General features: G+C 37.9%; 1 long non-coding RNA gene across 1 annotated transcript in view; it reads left to right on the plus strand.

Moving 5' to 3' along the window:
• Nucleotides 1–14675, plus strand: part of LOC129045483 (uncharacterized) — a 219715-nt gene that overhangs the window by 76233 nt on the left and 128807 nt on the right. The window lies entirely within an intron of this gene.

Consider the following 14675-nt stretch of genomic DNA (forward strand, 5'->3'; position numbering starts at 1 on the left):
TAAAAGAAATACTTGACCATAATCATGTATGTCAAAGCCAGGAAACCAAATATTAATGTTTTCCTATAAAGGATGGAGGATGTCTAGTTGGGTTATTAAATGAGCACTGGAGTATGCAGAAAGGGCCATAAGGAGGATTTACTGGTGTTGGAAGAACTTTAGCCCTAGCATTTCATGACTTTTGTGCTTTCACCTTTATAGTTAGACAATTCCATTCCTATGGTTAAAAAAATAAAAGAGCTAATATATGATAAAATTAATACTATGAGGGGATGGGAAAAGAGGTGAATTAGGTTGATTTGAAGGAAAATGATGTTTCAGAAGATATATATATATATGTGTGTGTGTATATATATATATATTTAAAAGGTAGCAAGATTTCCAAACCAAATAGCTGGGACTAGCAACAATTTCAGGTCAAATGCCACTTCTACATGGGAAGGAATTGCTTAAGGAAGCTGGTAGTGTCAGAGAAGACAAAATCCAATGCTTAGCTGTGAACATTTTGTAAGATTATCCTGTGACTCTTCATATATTAGAATTAATAGCAGTTCCCTGGGCCAAAATTTAGTCTAGAATATGTGCCTTTCTGGCAAATAAAGTCATTGGTAGTACCTGTTATAGTGATTTTATTTTATTTTATTTTATTTTTTTAAAGATTTTATTTATTTATTTGACAGAGAGAGACACAGCGAGAGAGGGAACACCAGCAGGGGGAGGGGGAGAAGGAGAAGCAGACTCCCCGCCGAGCAGGGAGCCCGATGTGGGACTCGATCCCAGGACCCTGGGATCATGACCTGAGCCGAAGGCAGTCGCTTAACTGACTGAGCCACTCAGGCGCCCCTGTTATAGTGATTTTAAACCAGGACTCTCAGTATAAAAGTGACTGTTAAAATATTCTGTGAGCCATTTGCTTTACAGCCAGATAAAGTCATAAATATAAAATAAAGTTATGGAATATTTTCTTGTCTCTCCTTAATGTTAATATCTCACATATATTTTAACAGCTTGGAAAGGTGTCAAAAAAAAAAAAAAGAGTTTGAAAAATAATTACACATCCCTTCTCCAAAATCCCATCTACAGCTTTAGTAACTCAAGGAAGAAGTTTCAACTAAATAGTAAAGTTATTTTCAGATAAGAGATTTAAAAAGTAGAAACAACTGTGACTTTCAAAAGTCATCTACTTTCTATCTCTACCTGATCCTTCATAAAAAGCAAGTATTTTCTGAACATGTTATTATCCCAAATCAATAGACAACTGAATTGTGTATCCGGGAGTATAGCTAGTTCATACAAACCACCCACTTCAGACACCCAAGCAACAATGAACACCCACTTCCCTAAGGTCAGAAGTCAGCATTACATTGTTATGGTGCATTTTTAAATTTATATATTTTGGAGAATAACAAAGCAATAAATGAACCATTGTTATTTTTTGAGTGTTTACTACGTATTAAGCACTAAGCAAAGGGTTTCAAATAAATGGCATTGGGTCAGATGTAAAGTCTGTGTGGTAGGGACTGTACCTTCTTCTGCCTTGCATGGCATAGATATAAATGAAGGAATGGATTTGGTCTTCACAATCTCAGGAGGAGAGAGAGGCAGGTACCATCTTCCTAATTTGTTAAAGGAGGGTGTTGATAAATGGATGGTTACTAAGCATTGGACAGCATCAGCTCTAAGAAGGAATATCAGGGAAACAGAGCCCACAGTTGCCTTTCTCCTGGATGAACTTTAGGTATCTTGTCGTTATGCTAGACAAGAACCATGGTGCGGTTCAGAACATGTCCAGTCAATCCTGGCCTACTGTCCTGAGACAAACACTGACTGAAGAGGAACCTTTTAGATCACTTTGATTTGAGCCAGTCCTTTCTCATACTGCTACCCTTTTTTTTCTATCAGAAAAAACTGATTTATTAAGTATTATTTACAGATGTTATTCCAGTAGTTGCCACATACTGGCCACTTACTATATGCTGGGCACTCTGCCAAGCAGCTGACATGTAATACTTCTTTTAATTCTCATCTCAACACTATGAAGTAAACATTATGCCCATTTCACAGATAAGAAAATGAAGATTCAATGAGATTCTATAATTTGTCCAAAGTCAGGGGATCAAACCTAGATCTATTGAATTTTATGGCTTTTAAGCTTGTTTGCTTCCCTGTATTTACCTATTATTCTATGGTGTGAATAATTAGCTGATGATCCAAATAAATTTTGATACCATGAGTGTATTCCTAGACACTTTTATTCCTTAAAGAAAACATTAGAGAGATACCCCTTTGATTAATGAGGACATGAAGAAGAGGGGGGGAATTCACTTGTTGGAAAGGCACATCCCAATGAAACTAATATGATGATAAAAAAGAGATAAATATAAAAGTTATTACATTCATGAATAGAGAGACATGAAAGTGAATTAACTGGGATGACTAATGACTGGAACAATCGGTAAAGGGATGCATCTACTGAAAACACCCAACGGGATTCCTAAAATCCCCTCACCATTCACATTCTAGATAACCCACACCATCTCATTTGAGGTAACAGCATTTCTCACCTTTTCTGAAATATACTCCTTGCTCCACCTCGTTCCTTATCCTAGAGCAGTGTTTCTCAACATGTTTTTCCATTATGCTCCCTCAAAGAGAAAAAAAAAATTAAATACTCCCTTATAGAGAAATTAAATACTGAGATAAGATCTGTTGGGTAGGGCAGAGTTTTAGAGGGCCACAAACCATTTAATTGCCTAAGACATTTTTGCTTTCCTAGGAACCAATTTGCTCTGTTGAGGATGTTTGGGATAGCCACTTGATCCCTGCTTCTCCATCATATACCCACTATTACCTTCTAAACTGTAAAGGGTTATGGCTAAATAACAAGTGCTCAGGAAAAGCATGTGGAGAGTCAGCACAGCAATTCATGGATGTCCCATTAACCTAGTCCGTGGCAAGTTAATTCATTTGATCCATTGCTCCTGTTAATTACAAGGCCATTTGCTCAACTGCATAGGCTGGTCAGAAGAATGGCCCAGAGGAAAGGTTCTAAATTCAGATGTCCCGGGTTCAAACCTCAGCCCCACCACCTCTCAGCAATGAGACTTTGGCCAGTCATCTAACCCGGAGGTTCTCAATTGGTTGCAATTTTGTGCTCTCTCCCCCAAGACATTTGACAATGTCTAGAGACATTTCTGATCATCACAACTGGGGGCGCCGGGGAGGGGGGGGCGGAACTACTGGCATCTAGTAGATAGAAACCAGTGATGCGGCTAAATATCCTATAAGGCATAGGACAGCCCCTCACAACAAAGAATTATCCAGTCTAAAATGTCAACTGCCAGGCTGAGAAACTCTGATTTAACCTTTCTGCTCCTCATTTTTGTCATTGTGCCAGATAGCATTCATTCCTTAACAGATATTTCCAACCCATCCCCTTGCTGCCTCCCTGGTAGAGTCTGGAAAGCTAGATACTCATTTGGCAGCCTCCTGTGCCTTGTTGCTAGAGATAGCCCAAGGCACAGTTCTGCCCAGTAAGATATAGGTGGAAATTTACTGGGGGCATGAGAAAAGCTTTTGTTTTTTTTACTGATACAAGAAAAAGATGAGACTATTGACATCTCCTTCTTCATCTTTCTACCTTGAACATGAAAGCAATATGTAGAGTTCTAGAAGCCATGTTGCTATCATTAGGGAAAGTCAGGATTCAAAGGAAGGATGGCCTGGATATTGTTGAGACATGAATCAATGCCATATAACCCTCCTATACTTCTTATTATGTTAGAATATATAACTCCTATTTGTTTAAACATTCTTGATGTACTCAAATTTCAAATCAGGTTAATTTGAAATTTGAATTAATGAATAAAAAATTGTGGAATTTTTTTTGTGGAAAAATATATAAATAACATAAAATTTGCCATTTTAACCATTTTTAAGAATGCAATTCAGGGGTATCAATTAGATTCACAATGCTGTGCGACCATTACCATTATTTCCAAAGTTTTTTATCACCCCAAATGGAAATACTGTACTCATTAAGCAACTTCTCCTCCACCCCCAAAGTCCCTGGTAACTTCTAATCTACTTGCTGTCTCTATGAATTTGCCTGTTAGAGATATTTCATACAAGTAGAATAATACAGTATTTGTCCTTTTGTGTCTGGCTTATTTCACTTAGTATAATGTTTTCAAGGTTCATCTACATTGCAGCATGTATCAGAACTTGAGTCCTTTCTATGGTTGAATAATATTCCATTATATGTATATTTTGTTTATCCATTCCTCTGTTGATGGGCATTTGAATTGTTTCTACCTCTTGGCAATACTAGAGTTTTAAAAGGTAAAATAAATTAAAAAGTAAGGTACTCAGAACAGTACTTAGTATTTAGAAGAATTCAGCAAATGTAGGTTAAAATTATTACTGCTAACATTGAATAGCATCTCCTCACATTCACCCTGTCAACTGTCTTTCGTTCCGAGGATGAATGTAGTAGTATGTGGGTGCACTGGCAAAAAACTATGATCAGGACCTACTGTACAATTCACAGCAAACAGTACTCTCATGTATGGTATGATGGACATTTTCACTTATCCATCCATCCTTCCATTATTCCATCCCTCTGTCTGTCCATTCAGAATGTATTAAGCACCTCAAGTAGGAGAAATACTATGCTTCAAATCTAAGCTGCAGTGACACATGATTAAATTGTTGCAAGTAACAAAGAAGAAAAGGAGGTGCTTAACACACATTTCTGATGATGATGAAACAGTTCTGCAATCAATCATGAGCTTCAAAAATTTCTCTAGGACTGGGGCGTGTCATTTGTCTAAATTATCAATGAACTGGACACATGCCTTACGAAGTCCCCCATCCTGCTAAGTACTTTTTTTTTTTAAGATTTTATTTATTTATTTGAGAGAGAGAGAATGAGAGAGAGCGAGTACATGAGAGGGGGGAGGGTCAGAGGGAGAAGCAGACTCCCTGCCGAGCAGGGAGCCCGATGCGGGACTCGATCCCGGGACTCCAGGATCATGACCTGAGCCGAAGGCAGTCGCTTAACCAACTGAGCCACCCAGGCGCCCCCTGCTAAGTACTTTTTAAACTGATTCATAAATATCGTTGACTTTCATCCTTTGTACCTAAGTTTTCATTCACAGAGGTACAAAACAAAAGCTCCATCTAGTAACTGTCATGGCTGGTACCAGGAAGAGTGCCATTTTCGAAGTAGGAAAAACAAATTTCTCCCTCCAAGGAACAGGGACAGGTAGAGTATAGAGCTAAACGGTCTGTCCACAGCAGAGGAGTACAGCAAGTCAACTTTTTAGCTGGTGGGAGATACATTTTGGGGAGAAGATCTGGTATGAGGAGGGTGTGTATCCTGAAGAACACATGAAAACAGCAAGTAGGAAAGAAGTGGAAGAAAGGGTAATAAATCTCTGATGACAGTGGTGACAGCATGTCTTAGTTTGGTGTTGAAGATCTTTGAGACAAGTGTGGATGGTCAATCATTTAAGATCAACAACTGGAATAATGTTTGGAAGTCAGGTATTTATGAAGCACCTGCTGTGGGAAATGTGTTTAATAATAAAAAATATAACTGGTAGCTTGCCCTGATGTATCTTACGATTTTAGAAAGTCAAGATTCACTCATCTACCCACAGTCCCTTCAGAAAACAAGTGGAAGTACCCATGAGAAAATCAGAATGCTACTGGGGCTCTGAGATGGTACGTGAACTCCCCATTTGGGGAACATTTGTGAGGGAGCCAGACATTGAGCTGTACTGAGCAGTGGATAGAATGTGTATAGGCAGAACAGAAGAGTGCAAGAAAGAGAAATAGCATCAGTAGAGGAGTGCCGTGGCGACAGAAAAGAGGCAGAGGGCTGAGTAGGCGGTAGAGACATTGGCCTAACTGGATACTCATGGGAAATGAGGTTTAATAGCGAGACTGGTGCAGGAGTGACTCAAGTACTAAGGACATTATCTCCAGGCTAGTCACAGGAGAATGTGGCTTCATTTCTAGGTGCTGTAGATTCTCTTTCTGATCCACCTCCCACCCCACCCAGTCTTTTAATATCATGTGTTTCATAGCACACACTCTAGGCAAGGTGAATACCTGTTAGTTTTTCAAAAAAATAAACCAGCTCTCAAAAAATGTTCTTGGTTTCCTCTGATGACCACCACCTGCCCTCCCAGTCCTCTCTGTACGTGATTTTCATTTAAATTGGCTCACTTACCTGGCATTTCATGCTAATCAAACCTGCCTTTGGTGGTCAGCCTGATACTTTTACTGCTACCTGCTATTTTATATTCTGGAATGAAAGGTGGTAAGGATAGAGCTCTTGTCTTTTGTTATTTATGTTTTGTCAAGCTCTGGGTACATTTCTGGCATTTTGTACTTAACAAGCATCACAAAGCACACCCAGGCTGAAGGATATCGCATCTGCTGTCCTCGGCACAACAAAAGCAGCAAGCCCAGTGGTCTCCGACCTGCAGGGTAGTGATAGATTGCACTGGGAAATGAGGCTCTTACCACAATCAACATGAAAAAAGGAATAAAGCCTCAAGTGTATCTCTACGAACACTAGAAAAGCCTGAATGGGAATAACCCACACCCAGGTGACAACTGCTTTGCTTACTGAGGGCTTTATTCCTACAGTCCCTTTCTGATAGGTGTACATTGCCAAGTGTAGAAACTTAGAGCCACTTAAAATTATAGGGTGGTAAACCTAAAGTGAGTAGAGAGCATTTCTGCAGATAGTTTTTCAGTTGGGGTGGGGAAAGAAACTATTGACCCTTAATACTCATTTAACAAGATGTTTCAACCAAGAATAGGAAGGTAATAAAGATTAAGAACTTCCTTTTGAGTTTAGTTCTGGAGACTGTTTTTGCTAAGAAGCTTATCTTGTGAAATATTTTATTACTTGATATTATAAAATATTTGTAAGTTGTTATTTAGACAACAGAAATGCAGAATTTTGTTAGCCAACATACCAGGGATTTATTTTTCTTTTTATAGACTGAATGAACATTTTAAGAGACTGACTACTAATGCTTTCCTTGTTTTTTGAAAATGATGTAAATCTACATCTTTGTATCTATGGGGAAGTTTAGAGGTTGCAATTACTAATGTGACCACACTGGCTAGAAACTCAATTGACTAATATTGTACAAAATCATTATAATTCATAACAGTAATTAAAAAGTTGAAAACTGGCTACCAAACGAATGGACCAGTTAAAGAATATTTTAGAACCTGCTTTGGTTGCATGAAAAATCAACATGAGAGTCTTCTTTCCTCAGATAATTATTTGTTTTTCCTCAAAAGTAAAATGAGCTATTCTTCAAGAATGCAGACCACTATCAAAAGGGTTAATATTTCCACATCCTTCAGTAAGGTTAGGTTACGTGAAAACAAAATGCCACAGCCCATTAAAACATCAGGCATTCAATTTTTATGTTATATGTTTAATTCTACAAAAATCCATGATTTTAAAAAGAGCCATGTAATTTAATTAGGATTAATCAATGTCAATTTAATAGAAGGCAGAAGAAAGTTTCCTCTATGTGTACATTAAAGAAAACCAAAAAATAAAACCCAAGTTACAAGGGTTCGTAGTCACTTATATCTCCAAAATTTAAAGAGTTAATCAACACTGTCTAAAAGGTTATGATAAATACAAAATAGTTTTATTGTATGTTACTGATACAGCTAACCAAACAAAAGGTACATTTTTACTTTCAAAAAATTTAAGAAGCTAAATTATTTAGGATACAACTTTGGGAACAATAAGGAAATGGCATATTCCAGTATGAACATCTAAAAGGTTGCCTAAAGGCTTCCAACACAACACAAGGACAAATTCTAATGTAGATGGGATAAGAACCTTATACATTTCCTCAAATCAGTGGTAATTCAATGATTTGCCCATTCAACTGACTTATACCAAGCACAAACTATGTGTCAGGCATCATGTTAAGCATGGAAATATAGGTTAGGATTCATTCACAGAGTTACGACTTAGACAAACAATGCCAGTACCGTGGGTCAAGAACCTTGAAAGAGGAGAACAGGGGCACCTGGTGGCTCAGTTGGTTAACGGTCTGCCTTCGGCTCAGGTCATGATCCCGGAGTCCTGGGATTGAGTCCTACATCGGGTTCCCTGCTCAGTGGGGAGACTGCTTCTCCCTCTCCCTCTGCCCCTACCCCCTACTCATGTTCTCTCTCACTCACTCTGCTCTCTCTCGCTCGCTCTCAAATAAATAAATCTTTAAAAAAAGAGAGAAAGAACAAAGGATAGTAAAGGAATGTGGAAGGATATCCAATCCAGTTTAGGAGGAATAAGGAAAGGTTTCCCAGAGGAGGTGATGCTTGAATGAAACCTTGTAAAATAATTTAGCCACAGATTAGTTCACTGGAGATTGTTGGAATGCACACAACTGCTATAGTGTGCATAGTACTTTTTAAAAAATGTCTCTTCTTCCATTACAGTGTTTTGCAAGGACAGGTTCATTTTTAAGCATATTTTGTGAGCTCCATTGTGTGTTTTTTCTGGTGTTTTATGCGATTTGACTACTAATGACTAATGAGAACCATATGAAGGCATTGCTACTGCATAAGTGTAGTGTGGTTTTGCACTTAAAAGAGTTATTCAGATGCTCTAGTTGTAAATGTTCACGAAAAACCTCTTCTGGAGTTGTCAAACTGCTTTTAGTGAGTCTCACCAGTGGTTTTACATCTGCAGAGCATTGAGAGCTGGGTTGACTTTGAAAGGATTGAAATTAAATTACTGCATATCGTTATCCTGAATTTTATATTCACTATTATTCCCTAAAGTAAACCTTAATAAATATTTTATGACCAGGAAAACAAACAAACAACGATAAAAAAAATAGAAGGGAAGATCAGGGCATTCCAAGCACAAAGAACAGAATGTGAGGATGGTGAAGGAAGCATGGCATGTTCTGCTCGCTAGGGAAGAGCACACAAGACATGATTTGAGATGAGGCTAGAGAGGCAATTGAGGGCCCTTATTTGCCTTCAGGCACTTCAATTCTCTAGATACCAGAGAACTACTAAGGGTTTTAAATTTATTTTTTTAATAAGTTCTTTCTGGCTATAGTGTAGAGGATGCAGGGAGATCAGTTAGGAGAAATGATGAAGACAGAGACTGGAGTAGGAGCAGTAGGAATGGAGAAGACAGACACATTGGAGAGACAAGTCTTTACGATAGATAATTCCCAAAAGTTTATCAGCAGCTGAGTATGGAGCACAGTAAGAAGGAAGAATGGATAGACTCCTAGATTTCCTGCTTGGGTAATCTAGGGCGTCAGATGATACGTCAGGACTTGGAAACACAAAGGGAAAGATGGCTGTCAGTATCCAGCAAGAAGAGGTGCCACTTTCTGCTTACATTAGTATCAGTTGGTAAGAGGGATGCTGACTGAATCTGCCCCTTCGGGGTTCAGGATTGGGAACAAGTGTGCTATTTCCCATTAGGACCATATGGAGTGAAGAAGGAATTCCCCAAAGTAAATGGAAGCAGAAGAGGTGGGATATGAATGAGTGTAGAGCAGATGCAAACAACAGCTACCCCAGTCTTGCTCGAGAAGCTGAGAGGAAGTGTCAAGAGAGATGTCTTATAACAGACAGTGTATATAGATGCAGAACTTAAGAAGAGTTGTGGGCTAGAGATCAGTTTGGGTGTAAACAGTAGCAGACAGGCACGAATATGATTGTACAGAGAGAAGACAGGGAACAGAAGAGAGCCAACATTTTAGGGGTGGAATGGAGGAAAAGAAGTCCCCAATGGTATGAGGTGGAATGGTCACAGAGAGGGAAGGGAAACCAGAAAGGCAAGTGTCACAGCAATCAAGGGTGAAGACAATTTCAGGACACTGGAAGTAACCGATAGGGAGGACTGCCTCAAAGAACTAGACATAAGGCACTAGGCAGGTTGGAGGTGGCCCCATATAAAGCAGTTCAGTGGAGTTCTAACCAAGGATGGGAAATCAGGTTACAGGGGGTTAATGAATGAACAGAAAGTAAGGAAGTGCAGATACAAAAATAGACCACTCAAGAAACTTGACTCCAAATAGATGGAAAAAGAGTTTACAGCTGGACTTAGAGGGAAAGGATCTAAACGTGTTCATATGACGACGACGGAAGAGAACTGATTGGTAGGAAATGTAAGACAGAGATACAGAAGAGTTCTAAAGGAAAGTTGTACTACTGATCCTAGAAAAATGTCTTTATCTAAACCAAGTGCATTTGAAATATTCAAATGTGCTTAGGAAAGCATATGAAAGATGAAGACATTTTTCAAGGGTAGGTCATATAGGATTAATAAATTCCGGGGCAGAAATATATGCAAAAATAATCAAGAACACACAAGGGAAACTTGGCAGCTAGATAAAACCTCAAATGAGTTAATCCACAGCACCAAAATATACTGTATTGTCTAGAATCAGTTCTTACTCATCATGAGAACATACATAGTCATTATGGGCAGAGGAAAACACAACCTGAAAAACATGGAGAATACCCAAAACAGACAAAAGGCACAATTTGTAGAGGCTTGGTAAACTAAGCATTATTTTCAGCTGCATAAACACAGCATGATAATTTGGGGAACTTACTGGGGCCTGAAAAACTACAAAAGTTTCAAAATTCTATTCTTTTGCTTTTGGGAAGTCTCCTTTATAGATAATTTAATGATTTATTTCATTGGTTCACTCATTCATTCAACAAAGCCCAGTCGAGGATTTATGTCTCAAGCATAAGTCCGATGGAACATCAATCAGAGAGCATAGATTCTTAAGGGAAATGGGATTGTGGCTGTACTTTGAAAAAGTATATTCAATTTATCTATTGTCTTTGTAATAGAAAATATAAAGTAGAACCTGTCAAAAATGCTCCTAAACTGGTAAAATATGTAGGAGATACAGTGGAAAAAAAAAATCATAGTGTACATTGGTTTTAACAGGTAGAGAAACACTGGTTTAAGGATTCAAGCATTTCTCCTTAGAAGAGATTCAGTGAGAAGATGAAATCTGAAGATTCCTTCTTCTTCCATTAAATTCAATTTCAGACTATGAAGTTAGGCAAAACAAGGAGGAAGTGTATATTTAATTGTGGAGGTATAGACAGATCTATATTTTTAAATGTTGACTATTGACTTACCAGTGTCATTCCCCTCTCCTCAATCATCTTCATTTCTACTACTGCCCATATCTTTAGGTTAGGAACCTCAAATACTTAACTGAGGTAGGAACTTCTAGATTTGCCCCCCAAATAGATAAGTCTCCTGTGTTACTTCTTTAAGCTGTGTTAACTGATGGTTACAGTATAGTGTGACATAGAAAAGTAGATACAGTGTGTCCCAGGCTGTATTTAATACGCATATTGGTAAACACAAATTCTCGTGAACATCCCAAACAAGGATGTTGCAGTGGGGGTGGCTACTGGGAGAGGATAAGTATTTAGGTTTTATCTTAGACCAACTGCCTGTTTGCTTTTTGGCATCCATTTCATTTCTTTTCAGTCCTGAGAAGGCCTGTTCAAATGACTAAGCTAACAATGCCACACATGGCATATTAGTGTATGGTGTACCCTGTAGGTCTAAGAACTTGGCTTTGTTTGGCCCTTGTTCTTGAACAAAAGCTGTTTCTTTGTTAGCCTCCCAAATGTTCCTTGCCATTATGCAGAAATACGTTAATTTTGAAACAAAATCAATGATGTACCTTTTGAAAAGCAAGATTAAAATTAAAACTGTACACAGACACACATACAGACAGTGAAACTGACATTGCCCTGTTCCTTCTTCCCCACGTGTCTCAGAATTATAGCCCAACACCTGTGGCCACACAAGGGGCAGACTTGGCAGCTGCAGAACCCAGATGTCAGACACTGGATTGTACGTCCCTGGCAGCAGTCCTACGTGGGAGGCTGTCTCCTTAACTGACCTCTGAAACAGTCTATTGTCTGAGTCTCTCTCTGGCCTGGGTAGTAACTAAAACGCTGTCTGTGGGGCTGGTTCAGAGTTAGCGTACTGATGGGTTGTTCTGGATGCAATTATCCTTTGCCTTACCTTTGATTGTAAGGAATTTATTTCCTTGGTAGGGGTTAAAATTGGGACTGGGCAAATTCTTGACAAAGAACTATATTCAGGTTTCTTCCAAGGACAAAATAAGATGCTTTTTGCTCTGATTGATTTTTTTCCCCCAAGTGAAATTGGAGGAGATCAACTTTATGTTTTAGCACACAGTTTGGGTTAATCAGAATTAAAAATTAGAGTTTCTTGAGCACCTCCCCCTCCGAAAGAAGACTGAGTTTCCTTATACAGCTTCTTAAAACTAATTCGTTGAGAATGAAACATTTCTTTCTTTAGAAACTTACGGAGCTACAACTTTGCTTTGTGATTACTAAAAAAGTCATCTATTGTAGAAAAGAGCTCTGTGTATCATGAGTTATCTTGGCTCTTTAGAGAGGAAAATGATTACACTATAATCTTGCCTCTACACCACTTGCTGAAGAATGACATTATGTGTAAGATGCAATCATTATGGGAATGAGAGGTAGGAAAAGGCCAAGTATGGAAGAAGGCTCCACTTACAATGCAGCGCTCGTAGCTCTCAGGGAAAGTCTATTGTGCATACAGTTCCAGTCATGGCAAGTTAAGGAGAAATATATCTAAAGGAAGATGACTTCTGAGGAAATTATAGACTATATTATAATATCCAGCAACAAATGATATTCATGTGCACCATGTAAAATGTGCCAAATTTTCCTTTATTAACTTTTATAAAGGTGTAAATATATTTCTTAGCTCCCACTGATTTAGATTTGGGGAAGAAAAGAGGGAATATTCATGAGTCCCAATATAAATAAGAAAATGATAAATAAATAAATTGGAGAGAAGGGGCATATCTCTTATGGGGAAGAATTCCAGATAATTGATGTAGCTACTTGCCTCTTAAGGAAGTGGAGCTTAATTTCCTACTGCTTGAGTGTGGGCTATGATTTATCACTTAATGCCAAAATTTTGAGTATAAAAGTGGGGGAAGGATTTACTTAACAGTGGAGAAATCTGGCAAACACTACCTTGGCGAGGTGATAAAGGTTAACATCAGTAGGAGTACCATGTTGATGCATGTACCCTTGGTATGATGTGATCTCACTGAAGGGCACCTCATCTTTGTAATTTACCTCTAAAAACCCATAATCTAACCATGTGAAAACATTAGATAAACCCCAATCGAAGGACATTCTACAAAATACCTGACCAGTACTCCACAAAAATGTTATGGTCATCAAAAACAAGAAACTATCATAGCCAAAAGTAGCCTAAGGAGACATGATGACTAAATGTAATGTGCTCTACTGGATGGGATGCTAGAAGGGAAGCAAGAACATGATGGGAAAACCGTGAAATCGGAATAGTGTGTGGACTTGAGTTAATAGTAATGTACCAAAGTTGGTTCATTAGTTGTAGCAAATGCACTATAGTAATGTAAGATGTTCACAACAGTGGGAGGTATATCAGAATGCTGCACTATTTTTGTAACTTTTCTATAAATCTAAAGCTACGCTGACATAAAAAGTTGATTTAATGATGTTTAACATATTGCTGTATTGACTGTAAGCTCCTACATATTAATCAACACATCTGTCTCTCACCCACACTGATGTACCAAACCATATGGCATAAAGGGTCATTTTCCTAACACATAATAAGACTACTTCATCTTTCAGGCCAATGTAATATCAGTGGAGTCAGACTTATTTTGAGAAATTCAGATTTTTCAATAATATTTAGGTCATGCCCTTAGTAATATGACACAAATGCTCAAAAGATAATGTCCACAAACCCTTATTTCTCAATGGCTTTAAAAGATGTAACATCCTTCAGCCTCCTATCCAATATACTTATATTTCATGTGAATGTTACTACTGACATATTAATAGGACAATGTATTATCTCTGAAAGTAACACTCTTTGCTAGATAACCGAGGGCAATGTTCATTTATTGATCATTTGTTAACATGATAGGTAAGGGAGTAAGGTCCGATGTACCACTGTTTTAGAACATGAATGAGATTATTTCCTTGCTACTCCATACCTGTCCTTTAGAATTATAAGACATCAGGATTCTGGGAAAATTAGAAAAGATTTCTTTCATACTGTTTCCAATTTATCGTTTTATTTTGAAAAGGGGAAAAAAGTACTGGTGTCATCGAATGTTTACTTAACAAAACAAACTATTACAGATTTCCAAAACTGTTAAGAAATGTGCTTTTGTTAATACCTAATAGTACAATTTTAAAAGTTCAGTCAATCAAAAATTTAACCATAATAAGTTGGTCAAAATTACCTAATTCTGCTTTTAGGAAAAGATGCAAATGCCATTAAAGAAAGCTGGAAAAAGAAATACATGCAACTTCCTGAATATATTGCAGGGCTAAAAATAAGATTCAGTAAAAGCACTTGTACAATCTGTATCTACTGTACTTTTTCCAGTGATACCTTGTATTAAGGAAAATGGCCATGATGCTGGATAGTGAGAGAAAAGAAAGTGTTCTGTAGGGAATTCTTAACTAAGGAATTGCAGAGAGTCAACCAACATATTTTAGAAAATTTTTTTACAGTTAGGTATTTACTATGGAAAAAAAAA

This window comes from Mirounga angustirostris, unplaced genomic scaffold (assembly GCF_029215605.1).
Source record: "Mirounga angustirostris isolate CCGP_5_RB_7025 unplaced genomic scaffold, mMirAng1.0.hap1 SCAF_12, whole genome shotgun sequence".
Lineage (NCBI taxonomy): Eukaryota > Metazoa > Chordata > Mammalia > Carnivora > Phocidae > Mirounga > Mirounga angustirostris.